Below are 25,143 nucleotides of genomic sequence, written 5' to 3' on the forward strand. Positions count from 1 at the left end.
AAGATCTGTCTCTGCTGATCAGGAGGAATTCTTTCCTTATTCTGGACCTTGACCTTAATATTTTTTAGTGAATTCGAGGGCTCAACCTAAGGAGTGATGGACATCTCCTTTAGAGTTTCTATGAAAATCTGTATCTTGGCAGTATCTCCACTGCAGATGGTGGATCAGAAAGCAAAAGTGGGAAAGTTTTTAAATATGTCTTTCCCTTAGTGCTGAATCAGCAATATTTGACTTCTGGTGTGGAGTTGTGGGATCAGCACCAGACTGCGAACCACAAGGTAGGAAGTTCAAACCCACCAGCTGCTCCTTGGAAACCCTATACAGGGTTGTTATAAGTCCATAGGGGGAAAAAAAAAGTTTCTTTTTATATTGTTTTTGTTGTTAAGTGCTGTTGTTGGTTCTGACCCATAGCAACCCTATATGGGGTTTTCTAGGGATGGCTGGGAAGCTTGAACCAATGACTTTGCAGTTCAAATGACTTTGCAGTCTAGAGTTAACTCACAGCACCACACCAGGACCCTTTATATTGTTGTTATTGTTAAGTGCCATGGAGTTGGTTCCAACTCTTAGTGACCCTGTGTAGGGTATCTGAGGAGCAGCCAATAAGCTTAAATCACTGACCTTGCAGTTCAAACCAACTTCCAGTCCAGTGTTTAACCCACAGTGCCATGCCAGGACTCCCTTTTTATATTAAAGTAGAAATATATTGACTCTTGGTGTGGAACTATGGGTTTAGTACTGTACTGTGAACCACAAGGTCAGCGGTTCAAACCCACCAACTGCTTCTCAGAAATGTTGTGCCGGGCTGCTATGACTTGGAACTGACTTGACAGCCTTAAAAACATATTGACTTGCTTCTGTTTACAAAGGAGGACTGAATTGGGTAGTAGAAGTAACTTGCAGGTCTACTATTTCTCTAATAACCTGTGCTTCTAAACAAAGATTTAGTTTTCTCTGACTTATGTATCTACTTATGAGTATTCTCAAATTAAATAAAACCCCTACTTGTATTAATATATGAAATAAATGTGACTTTTCACATTGCAGTTCATGTAACCTATCTGCTTAATGTGTCAAATGATGTAAGTTTTTATTTTAAAATGTAAAGTCATATCTGTTGTGATATGAATTGGTATGTAATGTCTAATTTTCATTCCCTATTTATATAAAGTCATTTGAACTGCAAGGTTGGTGCTTCAAGCTCACCAGCTGCTCCTTGGAAACCCTATACAGGGTTGCTGTGGGTTGGACTTGACTTGAAAGCACTTAACAACAACAATTAATCTGTCATAAGAACTCCAATGGTGTTGTGGTTAAAGCACTCAACTGTTAATTGAAAGGTAAGTGGTTCAAACCCACCAGCTATTCCAAGGAAAAAAAACTGTGCCAATCTATTTCCATAAAGATTTATAGTCTTAGGAATCCTATGAAGCAGTTCTACTCTGTCCTATATTGATGTTGCCAAGTGCCATCAAGTCATTTATGGCTCATAGTGACCCTGTATAGAACTTCTGGCTAGTAACTGGAGGGCTTGAACCACCGACCTTGAGTTTTAAATCAACCTTGCTGTCAAGTGCTTAACCTATAGTTGTTAAATGCCTTCAAGTTGGTTTGGATACATGGTGATCTTATATAGGATTTCCAAGGAGCAACTGGTGAGTTTGAACTGCTGATCTTGTGGTTCAAACTGACCTTGCAGTCCAGTCCTTTATCCTACAGTGCCACACCAGACTCCATTCTACAATATAACAATATTTATTTGATGAAATAGATATTTTATCATATATATTAACTTCCAGACAATAGTTTCAGTGAAGTAAATTCATTTTCATTTTTTACAAACACTATAATAAAATACTAAACCATTATATCACTTTCCACAGGCAACAAAAATAAATTCTCAAATAATTTTGTTACCAAAATAAATAAATAAATAAACCTATTAATGATGAACATGAAAGAAATTTAAAGTGAAAAATGTTTTAGAGGAAACAGACAAAAATTCTAAAAAGGTTAAGAAACTTCAGGACTGCTGTTTGGTCAATAAACACACAGCACATACATCACTGATCGAGCAGAATCTGAGAATATTCTCTACTCTCTAGTCAATAATAATGAATTTCAGGAATATTAGGAAGTAAATATATTACAGAAATATCTAGTTCAGGTAAAATGACCTGAAATTTGAGCATTAAGGTATTGGTCACTTCTGTTGAAAATTACCATCTGGCTTATAATACTTATCTACAAGGAGAGCTAAGTAGGAAATTTGGGGATATTATTAAGCTAACTTTTTATATATGCTGAAACAAATGGTCAGATCCTACCTCCTTTGTTCTGTCTGCCTCCAAAAATTCTGAAACTTGTCGGAATTTTAATTATTTTAATTGATTGAATAGGAATGAGTGCACATATTCACAGTTTGTCACATATTGTTGTAAATATGACTAATACTAAATATTTCTCATTAATAATTCATTATTACAAATTGAAATATATTTTTAAATTAATAGTTATCAGTACTTCAAACATACTAGTTGCTCCTTGAAAATCTTGTACAGGGTAGCTATGAGTCAGAACGGACTCAACGGCACTTACCAACAGCAACAGCAACATAACAAAATAATGCAAACATGAGAAACAATACTGTTCTTGAATATTGAGAAGATATGATTTGGGGTTTTTTTTGGCAGAGCCATGTCTAGCATAAAGATGATCACCCCAAAAATGACTTGTGTAGTGCAAGATGTTACACTTTTTTCCATTTGGTCAGAGCCATAACTAACTTAGTAGAATTCTGGCTAAATTTTTATGAAAAATACCAATGAGGATATCAAAAATATTTTTACATTATGTTAAGCATTGATCAGGTAGACATGCAGTAAGGAGCTCCATCAGCAATAATACAGAATACCGGACAAAGCAGGCTCAGGGGATGGTGCTAGAACTCTGAACCACATATAAAGGAATATTTAGAAGGTTGGAAGGCTCACAGCTGGGGGAATTTGTAGCAGAATCAAGAAATCCATTGCTTTCTAATTCAAGATGCTCATCTGCTCCCGGAGCTACCATCTTGGGAAAGACCATGCAGGGGAAGGATCAGAACAGCCACAAACATCTGACAAAACCTTGGACATACAGGGGTGGACATTCTTTTTTTTTTATTTTTTATTTTTGGTATCAGTTCATTGGTCTCTCACTGTCTGCACACCTCCATTCTGGTGACTTGAATGGATGCCTGAGTGAATGGACATCCTCACCCCACCCCTAGAGGGTTCTACAATGCAAGTGCTCAGATCTCCTTGAAATTTAAAGTGACAGTTTCCACGTAAAACCAAACAGCCACAACTTGTCTGTCAGTCAATGGTACTGTGGTGGCTTGTGAGCTGCTGAAAGCTATGCCACCGGTATTTCGGTCACCCATGGTGGACAAAGACAGACTAGGAAGATGAACTAATTCCAAATATTTAGTCACTGAAAACCTATGAATAGCATAGAAACACCATCAGATATAGTGCCAGAAAATGAGCCCCTCAAGTTCGAAGGCACTCAAAATGCGACTGGGGAAGAGCTGCCTCCTCAAAGTAGAGTTGACGATGATGACATGAATGGAGTAAAGCCCATGGGAGAAAAGCCTGCAGGACCTTCATTTGCTGATGGGGCACAACTCAAAAGGAAGAGAAACAGGTGTAAACATCCATTGAAATCAGAACATGGAATGTACGAAGTATGAATCTGGGAAAATAGAAAGTTGTCAAAAATGAAATGGAATGCATAAACATCGATATCTTAGGCATTAGTGAGCTAAAATGGACTGGTATTGGCCATTTTGAATCTGACAACCACATGGTTTACTATGCCCGGGATGACAAATTGAAGAGGAATGGTGTTGCATTCATTGTCAAAAAGAACATATCCAGATCAGTCATGAGGTACAACACTGTCTGTGATAGGATAATATCCATGTGCCTGCAGGGAAGCCCCATTAATACCATTATTGTTCAAATGTATGCACCAACCACTAAAGCCAGTGAGATGAAATAGAAGAATTCTACCAACTTCTTCAATCTGAAGTCAATCAAACGTGCAATCAAGATGTACTGATCATTACTAGTGATTGGAATAAAAGGTTGGGAGCAAAGAGGAAGGATCAGTAGTTGGAAAATATGGCCCTGCTGATAGAAATGATACTGGAGAACACATGATAGAATTCTGCAAAAGCAGTGTTTTGTTAATTTCAAATACCTTCTTTAGACAGCATAAGAGACGACTATACACATGGACCTCACCAGATGGAATACATAGAAATCAAATTGACTACATCTGTGGAAAAAGATGATCAAAAAGGTGCATATCATCAGTGAAAATAAGGTTAGGGGCATACTGTGGAAAAGACCATCAATTACTTACATGCAAATTCAAACTGAAGCAAATGAAAATGAAATTCAAACTGAAAAAAATGAAAACACGTCCACAAGAGCCAAAATATGATCTTGACTATATTCCACCTGAATTTAGAGATCATCTGAAGAACAGATTTGACACATTAAACACTAAAGACTGAAGACCAGAAGAGTTGTGGGATGACATCAAGAATATCATACATGAAGAAAGCAAAAAGTCATTGAGAAGACAAGAAAGAAGGAAAAGGTCAAAATGGATGTCAGAAGAGACACTGAAACTTGCTCTCTAGCATAGAAATGCTGAAGCAAATGAAAGAAATGAGGACATAAAAGAGCTAAATTGAAAATTTCAAAGATCAGCTTGAGAAGATAAAGCCAAATATTACAACTCTATGTGCAAAGATTTGGAATTAGAAAACCAAACTGGAAGAACACACTCAACATTTCTCAAGCTGGGGAAACTGAAGAAAAAATTCAAGCCTCGATTTTCATTATTGAAAGATTCTCTGGGCAAATTATTGAATGATGCAGAAAGCATCAAGAGAAGATGGAAGGAATACACAGAGACATTGAACCAAAAGGAAAAGATTAATGTTTGACCATTTTAAGAGGTAGCATATGATCAAGAGCCAATGATACTGAAGGAGGAAGTCCAAGGTGCATTGAAGGAATTGGCAAAGAACAAGGCACCAGGAATTGATGGAATAAAAATTGAAATATTTCAAGAAAGTGAGGTGGCACAGGAGGCACTCACTCATCTATGCCAAGAAATTTGGAAGACAACTATCTGGCTGACTGATTGGAAGAGATACATATTTGTGCCCATTCCAAAGAGAGGTGACCCATGGGAATGCGGAAATCATCGGACAATCCTTGGATATCCCATGAGAGTAAAGTTTTACTAAAGGTAATACAGAAACGGCTACAATCATACATTGTCAGAGAACTTCCAGAAGTTCAAGCCGGATTCAGAAGAGGCTGTGGAATGAGGGATATCATTGCTGATGTCCGATGAATCGTGGCTGAAAGTAGAGAATATCAGAAAGATGGTTTACCTTTGCTTTGTTGACTACACAAAGGCTTTCGATTGTGTGGATCATGACAAGCTATGGACAACATTGTGAAGTATGAGTATTCCGGAACACTTAATTGTGCTCATGAGTAATTTGTACTTGGGCCAAGAAGCAGTTGTTCGAACAGAACATGGAAACACTGAATGCTTTATAAAATAAAAAAAAGGTGTGCGACAAGGTTGTATTCTTTCACCATGCTTATTCAACCTGTATGCTGAGCAAATAATCCGAGAAGCTGGGTTATATGAAGAAAAACGTGGCATCAGGATTGGAGGAAGACTCATTAACAACCTGCAATATGCAGATGATACAACCTTGCTTGCTGAAAGTGAAGAGGACTTAAAACATTTACTAATGAAAATCAAACAGCACAAACTTCGGTATGGATTACATTTCAATATAAAGAAAACAAAAATCCTCAGTACTGGACAATTAAACAACATTCTTATCAATGGAGAAAAGAATGAAGTTGTCAAGGACTTCATTCTTCTTGGATCAACTATCAACACTCATGGAAGCAGCAGTCAAGAAATAAAACGACGTATTGCATTAAGCAAATCTGCTGCACAAGACCTTTTTAAAGTGTTGAAGAGCAAAATGTCAGCTTGAGGACTAAGGTGCACCTGAGTCAAGCCGTGGTATTTTCAATAACCTCATATGCATGCAAAATCTGGACAGTGAATAAGGAAGACAATAGAAGAGTTCATGCTTTTTAGGTATGCTGTTGGAGGAGAATATTGAAAGTGCCATGGGCTGCCAAAAGAACCAATAGATCTATTTTGGAAAAAGTATAGCCAGAGTGCTTCCTAGAGGCCAAGATGGCCAAACTTCGTTTCTCATGCTTTGGGCATATTGTCTGGAGGGTCCAGTTACTAGAGAAGGATGTCATGTTTGGTAAGGTGGAGGGTCAGAGAAAAAGAGGAAGACCCCCAATGAGATGTCTTGGCAAAGTGGCAGCATCGATGGACTCAAGTGTGGCAACAGTATTGAGGTTGGCCCAGGATCAGACAGTGTTTCATTCTGCTGCGCATAAGGTCACTATGGGTCAGTACCGACTCAATGGCACCTAAAACAACAACATGTAAAATCAAATAATCAAATTAACATTCAAAGAAAAATCATAAGTAATTAAGAAAGAAATGATAAATATCCTCAATTTTATGATCAGTACAGAAAATAGAATTAATTTGAATGTCATATATGTAACTATATTTGTGGAAATATTGTTCCTTACTTTATTTGAAAAATATATATATGTAGATTTTAATTGTATTATTTTCAGAAGACACATAGCTGAAACAAAAAAAAAATTCAAATGAGGAAGTATTCTCACATTTAATGAGGCTCTTAACATCTTGGTTTAAAAATCAAAGGTGGTCACTATGAAAAAGAAATAAAATGTTAAATCAGTCAACTTCATGGGATTACAAATACTGTAACCAAGCATTGGAAAAATAAATCAAACAACCTAAACATAAATAAGTTACATTATAGTATTGTGTATATCATGACATATATCAGAAACAAATTGGTTTTTTAGTTTTCTTACATTTAACATGTTTATATAAAGGAATCTTCTAGATGTGGAAATGTAGTGAACAAAACCAACTTGATGGTACTTACCACCACCAACAAGCACACTACATTCTCAGTTTAAAAATATATATTTACAGTATTTTCCCCCCACAAAAATGTGAGCTCTATGAAGTCATGTCTATTTTATTCATTTCTACGTCTCCGCTTCTAGAAAATTCCCTTATATAAATTGACAACAAATACATGTTAAATGAAGTAATCCAAGAAAATAGCATACATTAACTTTTGAAAACCTATAGATATAATTTACCACATTAATTTTAAGAGAAAAAAAAAAAATGTGTTTAAATAGCTCCATATAAACCAGTACATAAAATTCCGTATCTATTTATGCTTAAAACAAACAACACAAGACAATAGGAGGTACTTTCTAAATTAAAAGTATTAACCCAAATCCATACTTCAAAACACTGGTGAAGTATTAGTCTTTTCCCTTAAAATGTATGTTTTAAAAAAGATCTCTGAACTATTCTTTGGCTATTTATTTTCAACTAGCACTTCTCTTCACAATTTTAATGGGTACCCTGAACATTGTTGGGAGTGTATATGGCAATACAAAAACACAGAAAGATTTGGCACATAAATTTATTTAGAATGAATAATACTTTATTAAACTTCTTTGTCCTTCAGTCTAATTCTATAACTTGGGCCAAAAATTATCACTTTACCCCCTGCAGTCAAGTCGATTTCCACTCAGAGAGACACCATAGACAAAGTAGGACATACGGTTTCCACGGCTGTACATTTTTACTGAAGTGGATTGCCACATCTTTCTCCTACAGAGAGACTGTGGGTTCGAACCAAAGACTTTTCAGTTAGCAGCTGAGCATTGACTTACTGAGACACCAGCATTCCTTATTCTATTCCATGTTGTTGTTGGTATGTGCCGTGGAGTCGGTTCCGACTCATAGCGACTCTGTACGGGGTTTCCGAGGCTGTAAATCTTTACGGGAGCAGAAAGCCCCATCTTTTACCCGTGGAACAGCTGGTAGTTTCGAACTGCTGACCTTGCGGTTCGCAGCCCGATTCGTAACCACTATGCTACCAGAGCACCTTGATTCTATTCCATAGGCAACCTAATTTTGGAAACTGTTGTTGTTAGGTGACTTCTGTCACTGCGCAGAACAGAATGAACACTGCCTGATCCTTACAGTTGTTATGTGTACGGTCATTATTACTGCTACCGTATTAACTCACCTCATTGGGAATACACCTCTTTTTGCTGAGCCTTTCTACTCTACGAAGCACGATGTCCTTCTCTTAGGACTGACTGGTCCCCTCCTGATAACATGTCCAAAGTATGAGAGACAAAAGCCTCGTCATCCTGGCTTCTAAGGAGCATTTTGGTTGTACTTCTTCCAACACAGACATGTTTGCTCTTTTGTCAGTTCATGATACTTTTAATATTATCCAATTACCAATGGCAAAGTACATTGTGAATAGAATAATACACAGAAGAAAGACAATATAAAATGTTTTTTTTTATATATATTGAAAGCTCTTCAATACATCATAGACAGTGGCTGTAAGAATAACAAACAAAACAATAATGAGACTGGCACAGAACTGACCAGTGTTTTCTTTGGTGGTTCATAGGGTCTCTATGAGTCTTAATATACTCAAGGTCATTTAACAATGATAACAATGTCATCTAAACATATATATTCTAATCTTGGAAAAAATTTAAAGAGAAACTAATACTACATATCATAAAACAAAACAAAACAAAACAAAAAACAAAACCCACACACAAAAGAATTGAATTTAAAATTTTATTGCTAAGGAAAATTGGTGGAATTTTGACTTTTTGTCTTAAAAGAAAATTTTTCATGGGGAAGCTTTTAAAGTTTGTCATGAGGAGCTTTTAGTAGCAAACCTGGGAAATGTTACCTATTCAGTGACACAGTGGTTAAAGTACTCTCTTGCCAACAAAAAGGTCAGAGGTTCAAACCCAACAGCCACTCGATGGAAGAAAGCTATGACAATCTATTTCTGCACAGCTTACAACTTGGAAACTCTATGGAGCTGGTCTACTTTCTCTTATCAGGTTTTGCTATGAGTTGGAAATGACTAGATGGTAGTCTTGTTTTGTGTGTGTGTGCCTTATTGCATTTATCTGGATAAAAGTCTATTGGTATAGCATTCTATTTCATTTCGAATCAACCAGGACATTTTGCTCTGAGCTGAAACCTTGCATATGAGTCTAACGTCATTTTTATTTTTCTAGGAAAAAAATTTAAAAAATTGAAATACTTTCTAGCTAAGCCCTTTTAGTTAGAAAAGAATATAGATAAATGTAACTGACTCCAGATGATTTTCGCATCCACTGAGAAACAGCAGAAAAGATATGTTGCTTTAAAAAGTGAAAAACTGAAATAAAACAAAGAAAACCTGAAAGCAATGATCAACTTGTGTCCTCACTCTATGTAAACCTTGGACCTTAATTAAAATTTGTGCTTGCTTTTTAAATTATTCTAAGACTTCAAGAAATGCAATTTTCCCTGTACATTTATGGTAACTCATAATCCTTGTATGCTTTAAGTAACATTTATTTAGTCATGTATTTTTAATAAAATGCATTATTTAGTTAAAGATACTTGAATTAGAGTATCACTGCATTATAGCTGCATAAAATAGGAATATCATAAAATCATCATTGCCTAATAAATCCAAAAAAGATTTCCCCATGCGCTCTACTTTTTATATATTATAGATCATATAACTGCTGCTGTGTTGATTCCGTCCCCAGCAGTTTGGAAGGATGAAAAATGTCCTGTTTATTCAGTAATGGTCCTCAACTGGGTGTACGGTGGCAATCAGACTGGCATGTCTAGCATGGTGCATAAATCCATTTTCCAAATCCACCAAAGACACTTAGCAAAATGGTAAAAATGAGACACATCACCAAAAAGCCTCAGACAAACCTTGAGTGGCTGAGATATAATGGACACAGCTGGCCTGCACGCATAAAAATACATATTACATGTCCTACCGGAGGTTGGAGAAGAAAATGAACCGTAATTAACTTAAGGAATATTGACTGCTCAGGTTGTCCTCAGCAGCTTCATTTCAACATTTTGCCAGCACTACTACAGACCTCGTTACTCTGCCCCAAACTAAGCATCTAAGTGTGGCTAAATAGTTAGTGGATCTCCCTTATTTTGACCGTTTAGGGATTTTCAGAAACTTCCATCAGCTGGAACAGCAAACTTTTATCTCTTATGCAGAATTCCAGAAGAGTTTTCAATAGGAGCAACAGGTTATCTGAATGATCATAATTTGGCTCTGTAGGATAAGCCCTGGGCTGCTAACCTCAAGGTCAGTGGTTCAAACCCACCATCCATTCCTTGGAAACCTTATGTTGTGTGAGTCAGAAGCAACTTAATGACACTTAATAACTTAACAACAACAAACACTGACCTAGATTCCTAAGTGAATTCATTTCAGGTTTAATGAGGTAGTTCCTCTCCCCTAGCGAAAAAGAGAAAATAGAGTGCATTATAGAATTCTGCCCATTAGAGCAATGATTTTGGATTCAGGTGATCTTAACATGTTCTTCTTTATTGAACTAGGCTAATCACTTTCTAAACTCAGCTTTCACAGCTGTATAATGTAAGAAACAAACTAACAAAAGCCGATATTTATATTCCTTCTTTAATGTTGCTGTTAAGTGTCGTCTGGTAGGTTCTGACTCATAGTGACATTGCAAATGGAATGCAAGGAGCAGTTTGTGAATTTAAACTGCTAACCTTGCGGTTTAAACCAAACTTGTGGTCCAGTGCTAATCCTACAGTGTTATATCAGGATTTCTTACCTTTATAGGATTGGAAACAAGCTATTATAGATGAAATATGGTTATCCTACAGTGCCTGGTGCAGCACAGTAGGAGAAGCTCTAGACTGCTAACCACAAGGTTGGTAGTTCAAACCAGCTGCTCTTCAGAAACCTTATACAGGGTCACTATGAGTCAGAAATGACTTGACAGCACGTAACAACAACAACAGAATGAGAAAATGTAATTTTTAAAAAAGAGAATAACTGTAGTTAACTAATAAATATTTAAAAGTTCACCAATCTGTATATTGATTTAATTTATTGGTATAGTTAAACAAGAATAAATACTGTCCTTGACAGCCATTGCAGTGCATTAAACTCTATAGAGACAGCACCAGCCAGTCAGAGCTGGATGGCGCTGGGTGGACTCTGTGACTCACAGACAGAAAAATACTAGTAATAATAATAGCTAAACACAGGCAAAGGAGATCCTAAGAAGCTGAGAGGTAAAATGCCTTCCTATGCATTTTTTGTGCAAACCTGCCTCAAGGAGCGCAAGATGCATCAGTCCTTCTCAGAATTTTCCAAGACAAACTCCAAGCAGTCGAAGACCATGTCTGGTAAAGAAAAAGGAAAATATGAAGACATGGCAAAGGCAACAAGGACCATTATAAAAGAGAAATGAAAATCTATATCCTGTCTAAAGGGAAAACATAAAAGAAGTTCACAGTTCCCAATGCAACCAAGAGGCCTACTTGGGCCTACTTTTTGTTTGGTTCAGAGTATCGGCCCCAAATCAAAAAACCTATCCATTGGTAATGTCTCCAAGAAACTGGGAGAGATGTGGAATACTACCACTGCTGATGACAAGCAACCTTATGAGAAGAAGGCCACTAAACTGAAGGAGAAATATGAAAAGGATGTCATTGCCTACCGGGCTAAAGGAAAGCCTAATGCAGCCAAAAAGGGAGTGGTCAAGGCTGAGAAAAATGAGATAAAGAAGGAAGAGGAGGAAGATGAAGAAGATGAGGAAGATGAAGAGGAGGAGAAGGGCAAAGAGGATGAAGAAGATGTTGATGATGTATAAGTTGGTTCTAGGACAGTTTTTTTTTTCTTGTCTATAAAGCATTTAACCCCCTATACATAACTCACTACTTAAAAAAAAAAAAAAAAATTGAAATGTAAAATCAAAACAAAAAAAAGAATACTGTCCTCACTATCACCCACCAGTGTGATCCTAGAAGAGATACATTATCCATGAGTCTCAAGTTACAGACTTATATCTGGAAAATGACTAGAAAGTGGTTAAGTTGTTAAGTGCCTTCGAGTCGACTTTGACTCATAGTGACCCTGTATAGGGTTTCCAAGTAGTGGCTGGTGAGCTTGAACCACCGACCTTGTGATTCAAACTGACCTTACAGTTCAGCACATTAACCCATAGCACCACACCAGGACAAAAATATTAGTGAAATAGCTGTGGCTTATGCATTAGCCATGTTATCATTGTTGTTAAGTGCCATAGAGTCTGTTCAGACTCACAGTGATCCTGTATAGGGTTTCCAAAAAGGACTGATGAGTTTACTCAGTGGTAGAGTGATTATCTTACAGCTCCACATCAGAATGCATATTTATCATTTAGTGTTGTTTTTCACTGCCTGAGTCTTAACAGACTTGTTGTTAAGTACTGTTGACTCATAATGATTCTGTATAGGGTTTCTGAGGAGCAGCTGGTGAGTTTTAATTGCTGGCTGACCTTTGATTTTCAGTACAGTTCATATTCTACGATGCCAAACCAATAGTCCTCATAACTAAGTAGGTGTATTTTTACAGGAAGCCCAAAGGTAGGCATTCCTAAGCTATGATGTCACTGGAGTAAAAAATTCTATCTTCTCACCCTGCCATCTTGGCATTCAGCTTTTCTCTTGGAAAATGGATGATTGTTCCATTTTAAGGTCTTGCTGTCACATTCCAGGTGGAAGAAGGTATAAAGCAAGTGGCAAAAAGTTGCTGCCAACTATTCCTTTCTGTCATTAAAATGATGATTTCATTGGAGACCCATAGGGGATGGTTTTCCTTATATTCCTCTGGCTATGGCTGTAACACATGGATATTCCGTCTTCTGAGAAAGTGAGTATTTTAACAGGATTCCCTGGTGCAAACTATAAAATTGTGATTCTTTCATAAATAACTAGGGGAGCCAGAACATTGAATAGACTGTCCTCAACATTGGCCCACACTCAAAACTTAGGGAACTGGCTATTTGAAATGATCTTGAGTTATCAAGCCTGTGTATGCCAACATATCTAAGAAAGCCTCCCTGAAGAGAGGCTCCAACTTTGTTATTTTTATTGAAAGTAGGCTATACCACATACTACAGTATGCTACACAGAAACAAAAGAAAGATTTTAAAATTTTAAATCTGGGTTCAAAACACAGACTATCAATATATCAAATTATTGGTGCATCATCCAGCTTCAAAACCATTGATTTTTCTATCTCCTCAATTCCATGAAAATCCTCCGTATGTATCTCAATTGTAGTCAGGGATTTCACTGGGCTAGGAGGCCAGGTACTCCATACTTTATTAGGCATTTTTATATGGAAATATTTTGTGACTGAATAATTCTGAAAACAGGAAGTGGGATTTCAGTGGCACTTCTAAGGAACTATAGTCCTTCCAGGCACCAAAGTATTTTTTTACAGCTCCCCAAAGTATAATTATTGGGGATTTATTCTCGGCCTTTATGAATGTCTAAGAGAACATAGCCCTATTACACACCTTTCCTAACCCAATGGGCCAGAAAAATACTTGACCTAAAGCATTATTTATTGGGAATGACCTCATTTCCAGACTGTTCCTACAACTTCTGACATTTACGTGATATATAGTAGTAGAAAGGATGATAAAGAAGATGTTTATACTGCCCTGTCAGTTGTTAGGATCACAGGAAATAGAAAGTTATCAAAGCGAGGACTATTAATTATTTACAAATGATGTGCTTAAGTAGTCATTTGAATTGTGTTTGTTGTTGTTAAGAGCTGTTGAGTTGATTCTGACCCATAGCAACCCTGTACAGGGTTTCTAAGAAGCAGCTGGTGAGCTTGAACCACCGACCTTGCAGTTCAAATGACTTTGCAGTCTGACGCATTAGCCCACAGCGCTACACCAGGACTCATATTATTTATGATATAAGGAATGATATAATATATCCCACTTTTATCAAGTGACATTCATTTAAATTCATTTTTTAGGAAGGTTCACATATAAAGTGTCTTTCTCCTCTTAAAAATCTTGGAAAATAACCTATTCTATGACTATATTTAAAAAATATTTTCAGTCATTTTTGTTGTTGTTGTTATGAATGCTTACATCTGGGAAATAATTAGAGCTAATATTTTTAGCATGTTTTTTGGATGAAGCTGAGGCAGCCTCCAGCTGTTATCACACATACATGTATTCACAGAAAGAGAAGAAACTGTACTTGAGCATTGCCTTGGCCTTAACAATATTCTTTTTAATTTAGGGATTAACAATTCACCCTCACCTATTACCACCTCAGATTTCAGATTTATTTAGCACTGACTTCTAACTTTAGTAGAACCTATTCAAGGGGGCATATATGATATTGGCTTATCATGCCCCTAGCCTAATTAAATTGGTTCACAGAATAACATGATTGAAGGAAAAAAGCTTTGTAATTACCAAGTATTGTGATTAAACCCAACTCAGAGGTTCCTTGGCGGATATGACAAAGAATATTAAATATATCATGGCCTGCCAGAAGAACAAACAAATTGGTTTTGGAAGAAGTCCGCTTAAATCACTCCTTAGAAGCAAGGATGGTGAGACCTGTCACATGTAGTTTAGACCTGTTATCAGGAGGGACCAGCCCCTGGAGAAGCTAATTTTGCATATTAAAGTAGAGGGTCAGTGAAAAAGAGGAGACTCTCACCAACAACATGGATTGACACAGTGGCAGCATTATAAGTTCAATCATAGTAACAATTGTGAGGCTGGGACAGGAGCTGACAGTGTTTCATTCTGTTGCATGTAAGTTCCCTCTTAGAATGGACTTGATGGCATCTAACATCAGTAACAAGGTTAATAGGTAGATCCATGGAGCAAATATTAGCCCCCCAAATAGATTTATATAATTCTTTGATTTTTCTGACATTTTCAAAAATGTTTTTTCTCTCCCCATCAACTTTATTTGCAACTCCCCCCCCTAAAACTTGGTGGTTCACCATCTCATAATGTAGCTAGATACGTTGTTGTTGTTAAGTGTCGTTGAGTCAGTTCCGACCCACAGCAACCCTGTATTTCCAAGGGTTTCCAAGTAGCAGCTGGTGAGCTTGAACCGCAACCTTGCAGTTCAAACGGTATAGATTAGTTTATTATATTAATGTAACAGATGTGCTTTTTAAAAACTTTGAATTAATAGTCTCCATTTGTTCTAACAAGTTTCAGGCTTTTTCTTTTCTAATATCACTTATTTTTCATTGTTTTTTTAAAATCCTTTTGCATTGCAATTCTATAAATGTGAGTAGAGGATTGACAGGAAACCTAGACTGAGGCAGATATCTTTAAGGAAGACTTTCCTGACTGATAGTGTTGGTAGTTTCCAAACAGAATGATTACAATAACGTTATTGATCCCACACCAGGATAAGGGGTGCTATGCCAGGGCTGCATGACTGAAATGACAACAATAGTGATGAGAAATCTTGGAGGGAGCAGCTATGTTGTTGTTAAATGGCATCAACTAGGTTCCAACTCATAGCAACCCTGTATAGGGTTTCCAAGAAGTAGTTAATAGGTTTGAACCGCCAACCTTGTGGGTCACGGTTCAGTGCTAAACCTTCTGTACCACACCAGGACTCTGAGTTCTATTGTAACAGAATTTTTGTTGTTGTTGTTTTTGTCTTAATACCATGGAGTTGGTTCCGACTCATAGTGACCCTGCACAGTGTTTCCGAGGCTGTAAATCTTTACGGAAGCAGAAAGCCTCATCTTTCTCCCACGGAACCGCTGGTATAAAGTGTTAAATCCATCCAGACATCAAATCCCTCCAGAAGGCATCAAATCTATCCAGACATCCATGGTTCTTAGGGGTTTATATGGTGGTGGTGATGTGCCGTGGGGTCAGTTTTGACTCATAGCAACCCTGTACAGGGTTTCCGAGGCTGTAAATCTTTACGGGAGCAGAAAGCCTCCTTTCTCCCGCAGAACAGCTGGTAGTTTCGAACTGCTGACCTTGCGGTTCACAGCCCTATTCCTAACCACTGCGCTACCAGAGCTCCTTAGGGGTTCATATAGCTGCTTCGAATTTCTGGTGTGGTGCTGTGGGATCTTATTATTATTATGATTCTGGATATCTAATTGTAGATTTTGTATTGTATCAAAATTTGCATTTATTTTGTCCATTTGTTTTTGTAGTATTTCCTAAATTCTTCAACAGTTTTTATTGTGTTCTCCGTGCTGTCCTCTATCTTTCTATGGATCATCTGAAAGCACCTAATTATCATTCTTTTGAATTCTTTTTCAGTTACTTCTTTTATCTTTTGTTCCTCATTTTCTCTTGTGAGCTTAAATTGTCTGCTGTCTCCAGGGTATTGTGAGGTTCTTGCATTTGTAAAAGCAAACAGTGCAGTTGTTGGAGCCAGAGGGAGAAATCTCTGTGGGGGATGCCTGTAATTCAAGGAGCTCACTAGGTGTTTGTGGAAGGACATGACATCAGAGTTCCTGGCCCTAGATGGAGTTCCTATTGGCCTTGGCATTATCTATGTCCAGGGCACTCATTCCAGAATAGTTTGTAGGGACCTTTAGTGGAGTTGGCTTCAGTGTCTGAGGGCAGGGTGACTGGCTAGATGCTGGTGTGGTGACTTCTGCAGGTATTGTTGGTCTGGAGGTAAGCACACCTGAACAAAAACAGCATACCAAAGTAGTGCAGCTGGCTACTGCCTCATGCTGGTGTGACTTCCAGCCACACCGCTCCAAACTCCTGGAGAGCAGGATTTGTACTTGTCACCAGGGGAGCATTGGGGGGGGGAGGGGGGGACAGAGGGATCACTGGACCGCAAGGTTGGTTTGAATCGAAAGGTCGGAGGTTGAAACTCACCAGCCACTTTTATGAGTCAGAACCCACTTGTCAGCACTTACAATAACAATATAATAAAATTAGAATGGAGCCTATTTGTTTTTCTTCGGTCTATTTGCCAGCTCCATTCTGACAAAGCAGAAATGCCTCCAAAGTGTGTATTAGAGCGATTTGTTATTTTCTTCCTGTTAGAGTTTCATCGTTTTATACTCTGCGTCCCTGCGCCACGTTCTGAAAGAATTCTCCCCATCTATTTCCTATTCAGGGAATCCCGGTGTGGCGCTGTGCAGTAATGCACTGGAAAGTCAGTTTCAACAGCAAGGTCTGCAGTTCAAGTTCACCAGCCACCCCTCAGAAAGCCTATACAGGTCCCTAGGAATCACTGGGAGTCAAAACTAACTAGATGGTGCTTTAACAACATCAGCATTTCCCATCCACAAATATTCTATTCAGTGGTTCTAATTATATGCTCTATAGAACTTACCTCACTCCACCTATCCCATCCATCACCTTCATTTCTAAAGCTTTGGGTTCTTTTAAACAATTCTTGGCCACTTTTGGAGTTCTATCTTTTGTTTCAATAAACATTATCATGTGTACCATCCTGGTGTAACACTGTAGGATAAACACTGCACTACAAGATTGGTTTGAACTCACCAGCTGCTCCTTGGAAACTCTATACAGGATTGCTATGAGTTGAAACCGACTCTACAGCACTTAACAACAACAACAAAATAAATAGTTTGTATCTGATCATTTTAATGATTAAAGTCCCTTATTCTGAAATTGTTTTTTGCTCTTGCATATGTTAACTTATGTAGTCTGGGTATGGCACTGTGAATTAATGCTCTGGACTGCAAAGTCGGATTGAACTGCAAGATTGGTAGTTCTAGCACACCAGCCACTTCTCAGAAACCCTATGCAGGGCTGCTATGAGTAGGAGCATACTCGATGGAATTTCACAACAATAATAACTAATATCCATGTGGCTTGAGTGACCTCCATATATGAGTTTATATTTATTGGATTTTATTCTTTAATACTCCAATGGGCCTAAATTACAGAGATTTTTTCTAGTTAATTTTCCATTATTATTTTTTGGAAGGGGTAGTGTTATTAACTGTTATTAGGTGATTTTGAGTCAATTTGGACTCACAGCAGACTTATGGACAACGTAACTAAACACTGCCCGGTCTGCAACATCTTCACAATTGTTGTTACATTTGAGCTCATTGTTAACCACACAGTGTCATTTCACCTCTTTGGGGTCTTCCTCTTTTTCACTGACTCTCTACTTTACCAAGCATGATGTCATTCTCTAAGGACTGATTCCTCTTGACAAGTACAAAGAACAGGAGACTGAGTCTCACCATCTTCCGTTCTAAAAAGCACTTTGGTTTTACTTCTTCCAAGACAGGTTTGTATGTTCTTCTGGAAATCCATGGTACTTTGAATATTCTTCACCAACACCATAATTCAAATGCATAAATTCTTGTATAGTTTTAAAAAGAGGTCTTGTGCAGCATATTTGTCTAATGCAATGCTTTTTATTTTTTGGTCAATCCATCTCATTGGGGGTCTTCCTCTTTTTCTCTGACCCTCCACCTTACCAAACACGATATCCTTCTCCAGCGACTGGTCCCTCCTGACAATATGTCCAAAGTATGAGAGACGAAGTCAATACAGAAGATGTAAATATGTTTCTGGTATTCTCTGCTTTCAGCCAGGATCCATCTGACTTTCTCAATAATATCCCTTATTTCATGTCCTTGTCTAAATTCAGCTTGAACCTCTGGCAGTTAATGGTCAATGTATTATTGCAGTCATTTTTGAATTATCTTTAGCAAAATTTTACTTGCATGTGATATAAATGACATTGTTCAAAGATTTCTGCATTACTTTGGATCATCTGTTTTTGGAATGAACATAAATCCTGATTTTTCCTATCAGTTAGCCAGGTAGCTGTCTTCAAAATATCTTTTCATAGATCTGTGTGTGCCTCCGGTGCTGTATCAGTTTGTTGAAAACTTTTCAATTTATATTTAATTAACTCCAAGACTTTATCAATGCCCAAGTTAATTATTGCCCAAGTTCTTTGTTAATGCCTTCAGGTACCTTATATTTCTTCCTTCAATACCATTGGTTCTTTATCATATACTATTGCTTTGAAATGGATGAAGATTAACATTTCTTTTGTACAGTGACTATGTATTTCTTCCTTCTGCTTTTAATTCTTTCTGCATCTTTTAATATTTTACCCATAAAGGCCTTGAATACTGTATGTCTAGACTTGAATTTTTTCCTCAGTTCTTTCAGTTTAAGAAATGTTGAGCATATTCTTCCTTTTTTGTTTTCTAACTCCAGGTCTTTGCACATTTCATTATAAAACTTGACTTTGTCTTCTCAAGCTGCTCTTTGAAACTTTATGTTTAGCTCTTTGGCTTCCTCATTTCTTCCATTTGCTTTCACCTATCTTCAATGGAGAGCAAAACTCAGAGTGTATTCTGAAATCCATTTTGGTCTTTAGCGTTTTCTTGTCTTCTTAATGACCTTTTGCTTTCTTCCTATATGATGTTTTTGATGTCATCGAACAACCTTTCTGGTCTTCAGTATCAAATGTGATGTCTAATGCATCACATTTGTTCTTGAGATGATTTCTAAAACAGGTGGCATATGTTCAAGGTCATGTTTTGACTTTCATGGAATTGTTTTAATTTTTTTCAGCTTTAACCTTAAATTGTATATAAGAAATTGATGGTCTGTTCCACAGTCTGCCACTGGCCTCACTTTATCTGAAGTAATAGAGCTGTTTGTATTTTGAATGTCTTCTAACCTGAAGGGCTCATGTTCCAGCACTATATCTGAAAATATTTTGGTGCTATTCATTGCATTTCCATATTTAATATTCTTGATCTATCAGACAGTGTTCCACTGCTGTTTGTGTGGCAAAATATTCTGAAGTAGCTAACCTCTCCTTCTTCATAAACTGTCTGAGATTGAAAGGTCAAATGAAACTGCCCACCATGGGTGACCCTGCTTTTATTTAAAATATTGATGGCAAAGCTTCTGAAATCACAGTAACACACAACTTCTGACAGTACAACAAACTGACAGATGAGTGATGGATGTTACCTCTTCAAATGGTTGAACACCAATGATTATTTTTGGTAAAATGACTGTATTTTTTCCATCTTCTTTTGATGTTTCCTGTATCATTCAATATTTTCCTCTCCGAATCCTTCAGTAATTCAAGTCAGGCCTTAATTTTTTCTTCAGTTATTTCAGTTTCAGAAATGCTGAGCATGTACTTCTATTTTGGTTCTAACTTGAGGTTTTTGCACATTCCCTGGTAATATTTGACTTTGTCATCTTGAGCTACCCTTTGAAATTAACTGGTCATCGCTTTTACTTCCTCATTTCTTTCATTTTTTTGAGGCGATTTATGCTAGAAAGCTAGTTTCAGAGACTTTGTGAAATCTATTTTGATCTTTTCTTTGTTTCCTGTTGTTTTAATTACTTTTTGCTTTCTTTATGGATGATCTTCTTGATGCCATGGCACAACTCTTCTGATCTTCGGTCGCTGGTACCTAATGTATCATATCTGCTCTCTAGATTCAAGTAGAATATTCTCAAGGTTATGATTTGGTTCTCACGGAGTTGGTTTAATTTTCTCTAGCCTCAGCTTGAACTTGCATATGAAAAGTTGATGATCTGTTACAGAGACAACTCTTACCTTTGTTTTGGTTGATAATACTGAGCTATTCCACTTTCTTTTCTCACAGATGTAGACAGTTTGATTTCTGTGTATTCCATCGTGAGTTGCAAGAGTATAGTCACCACTTATATTGTTCAAAAAAGTATTTGCCATGAATTAGTCACTAGTCTTGCAAAATTCTATCATGCAATATCCAGCATCATTTCTATCAGTAATTTGAAAATTACTGATCCTTTCTCTTTGTTCCAGCCATTTCATTACAATCACCAATAGTTATCAATACATCTTGATTGTATATTTGATGTTGTTGTCAATTACCATTGAGTTGGTTCCAACTCATAGCAACCCTATAGAGTTTCTGATGAATGACTGGTGAGTTTGAGCTGTCAGCCTTTCAGTTTAAACTGACCTTGTAGTCAAGTGCTTAACTTAAAGTGCCACACCATAGCTCAGTTTCTCATTACTGACTTTAGTGGTTGATGCATAAATTTGAACAATAGTGTATTAATTTATCTCCCTGGAGGTGGTGGTTGTTGTTATGTACCATAGAGTAGATTCTGACTCATAGCAGCTCTGTATAGGGTTTCCAAGGCTGTAAATGTTTACCACAGCAGAAAACTTCATCTTTCTCTCATAGAACTGCTAGAAGTTTCAAACTGCTGACTGTGAGATTAGCAGCTGGACTCACAACCACCTAGTAGGCATATGGATATTATCCCATCATAGACAGGATCTTACTTCAAGATATGTCTTGAAATGTCCTTTGTGATGCTGAATGCTAACACCATTCCTCTTTAATTTGTCTTTCCCAGAATAGCAAACTATATGATTGTCACATTCAAAATGGCCAATACCAGCCATTTCAGTTCACTAATACCTAGGATATCTATCTTTATGCATTCCATTTCATTTTTGACAACGTCCAATTTCCTAGATTCATATATAACACACTCCCCATTCTAATTATTAATGTATGTTTGACAAAATGTATCCTCATTTTGAGGTGTGCCCTGTCAGCAAATGAAAACTTTACTCCAGTCACCTCATCATGGTCATCTCTGCTTTGAGGAGGTACCTCTTACCCAGTCACTCTTTAGTGACTTCCAACCTGAGGGCTTATCTTCTGGCACTATATCTGATTTATGATAATGTTTTCATCTTTTGGCACTGTATCTACTATTCATTAGGATTTCAGTAGCTAACCACTCCAAAGTAGTCCTTCTCTCCTTCTCCCTAATCTGTCTCAGTCTGTATGCTCTACTGAAACCTGTCCACCATGAATGACTCGGCTGGTATTTAGAATACCTGTGGCATAACTTCCAACATCACAGTAGCTAGCAAGTCACACAGTGTGAGAAACTGACAGATGAATGGTGGTAAAAATCCTGTACCATATTTGAAATATTCTATATGTAGTATGGACAGATCTAAGCCTACCTGTCATAATTCAGAAGATGGTTTCCAACATGAACTACCTCCATCTCTATTCTGAAAACAAAATTATAGAGATGCTTTTTAATAATAATAATAATACATAGTATGCAGAGATTAGTTTAATTCTTTCTGGTTTTGCCTTTCTTTTTATCTTTCATGAAAACAGTAGGCATAGCTACAGGCATGAACTTACAAATTTCTTTAATATCCAAACTTTATTCTAATGAGATCAGTTGTCAATCTAATATGATTCCCATAAACACAAATTCCAGACTTTGTTGAAGGATAAAATGCTGTGTGACATGTCCAAACATCCTTTCCATACACTTATCATTAACAAATCAGATTAGATCTTTTAAAAATATTTTAAATCTCTTTTAATTTTCAGTATCTCCTCTACATTGTCCCCAAATTAGATTTAATTGGTATATGGTGCTTCTTGACTCTTTTAATAAAAAGGCAAAAAAAAAAAAAATAAAGTTCTTTTAGTTTATAAAAATATGAAGCTTTCTCCATAAATTTGCATATATTAACTAGAGTTCAGAAGAAACATTTGATACTTATGCAACAATTAGCTCTGTGCTGAAGGAACTTGGGGTAACACTTAAATAGTGAAGAAACAAATTTTCCAAGCTCTCGAATCACATTATTAACATGGAGATCAAGTACTTGTAATTACATGGAAATATCAATGAAGACACAGAAATAAGCTAAGATCATGAGATTCTGCTATAAAGAATTGGTCTTTCTCTAAAAAGATATAGTTTTGGTTTCCAAAATAAATCAGACATTTGATAAATGAGCTGAAATTGGAGTAAAAAGATTGATTTCATTATTAATTTCAAGATTAGCAGTAATTCTGAGAATACATTAATTAATCCTTGGTTCAATGAGTCATAGAAAGCATTTTCCATATCAAAAAAAGATGAATTTATAATTAAGGAAACACTCATAATCCTTAGCCACTGCAAATATTTTATATGTCAATTTATCTAATAAATTCAAATTCATTACTTTGGAGTTAAAAGTAACTATGCAACTATACAACTGGAGTTACTGAAGTTTCATATTAAAGGAAACTTTTACTTCATTTACATTTTTACTTCCAAAAATCTCACTATGTTTTGAACAGTAAATAAGTCAGTCCAGAAAAATACGTTGGGGATTTCCCCATACATTTATAGGAGGTTGTCAAATGTGTTTATCTATTTCTTTATTTTATTTGAGAATATAAAGCAGTATGTTGTACTTAATTAGTTTGGTGATCAAATGAATCATTTGTCAATATCATTTATGTTTAAGGTGATATTACCATTGGCTGTATTAATTGATTTAAGCTGCTTAAGAATTTTTATAGAAAAGATCAAATAAATCTTACCCAATCTTTCTGTGATCATATACTATTAGATTGCTGTATAGTCTTTTATGCAACATACTTAAAGCTTGGCTCCTGTGGAAATAGTTTATTGTTTTTACCCCCATCATAGTACTCAACGAGTCTCAGTTTATGTTTAAGACACTTAAGGAATCAAAATTCAAATAAAAAATAAAAATCGAGAAAACATACACATTTTAATAGAAGCAGTCAAGAAAGTAAGAATTAAAACTCTGGGTGGTCCCTTAGAACCCTTAAACCACACAGAGGATGCGAAAACTGAAATATTGTTAAGAATTCTTTTCAACAAGTTTTTTCCATTTTTTAAAATATAATGGTTATATTTGTGTATGTGTTGTTGTTGTTGCTGTTATGTGCCATGGAGTCGGTTCCGACCCATAGTGACCCTGTATAGGGTTTCCAATGCTGTAAATCTTTACAGGAGTAGAAAAAATACTCACTCTGATTAACAACAGATCACAAAGCCAAACCATAAACTCAGTGTCATCACTAAGATGGGGCAGGAGTTGTGGACCACATCAGGTGACACAGTCAGCAGGTTAATGCCAAAATGACTACCTACAAATTTTTCTTCAGTGTTTCAGCAAAAAAAAAAAAAAAAAAAAAAATTAAATAAGAAACTTCCCTGCAGTTAATTATAATGTCATTTTAAAACAGATTCTTGTTGTATGTTGCCTTCCTCATCACCCAAGTTAACATATGTCTATCTGGTAGCATAGTGGTTACGAATCGGGCTGCAAACCTTAAGGTCAGCGGTTCGAAACTACCAGCCGCTCCATGGGAGAAAGATGAGGCTTTCTACTCCTGTAAAGATTTACACCATCGGAAACTCTGTATAGGGTCGCTATGGGTCAGAACCGACTCGATGGCATTTAACAACAACAACAACATCCTCTAGCCAAACTTCTGATGTGGTGCTGTAGGATCAGCACTGAACTGTGAACCACAAGGTTGGCAGTTCAAACCCACCTGGTGCTCCTTGGAAACCTAATACAGGATCATTATGAGTCGGAACTGACTTGATAACACTTAATGACAACAGCAAATCCACTAGCCAGTGAATTATTCTCCATTCATTCCCACACCTGGTAACCATCAAATGATATTTCTTTTAGCATGAAAATATGTTCTTGACTTTTTCCAATAGTGGTCTCATACAATGTAATTTTTATGACTAATTTCACTCAACTTAATGTCCTTCAGGTTTGTCCATATTGTGAGGTGTTTCACAGAAACATCATTATTTTTCATCATTGCATTATATGTACTCATCAAAATTTGTTTATTCATTTTTCTGTTGATGGGCTTTTAGGCTATCTACATCTTTTTGCTATAGTGAACAGTACTGCAAAGAATATGAATGTGCATTTATCAATTCTTGTCATGGTTCTTATTTTATGATGATATATTTCAAAGACAGATTTCTGAGTGTGATACTTAAGATTTTGTGTCAACTTGGGCAAGCCTGGTTTCTCAGTTGTTTGACAGTTAAGAGATAAATCTTGCACTGGGAAGCTCCTAAATCCAGGGAAAGATTGATGCTAAGACCCATGAAGATCTCCAAGGAATGCTGGGACTACAAATGTTGAAACGAGACAAGACTATTTAGCCAAAGCCAACAAAGAAAGAACGCATACCCCTACAGCAGGCACTCT

The 25,143-nt window shown here is 36.7% G+C and overlaps 1 pseudogene; it reads left to right on the forward strand.

Annotated features, from left to right (window-relative positions):
- LOC102828425 overlaps nt 1-11,933 on the forward strand; it is a 98,138-nt pseudogene extending 86,205 nt beyond the window's left edge.
- The last annotated feature ends 13,210 nt before the right edge of the window (nt 11,934-25,143 follow it).

Source organism: Chrysochloris asiatica, unplaced genomic scaffold, assembly GCF_000296735.1.
Source record: "Chrysochloris asiatica unplaced genomic scaffold, ChrAsi1.0 scaffold00070, whole genome shotgun sequence".
Classification (NCBI taxonomy): Eukaryota; Metazoa; Chordata; class Mammalia; order Afrosoricida; family Chrysochloridae; genus Chrysochloris; species Chrysochloris asiatica.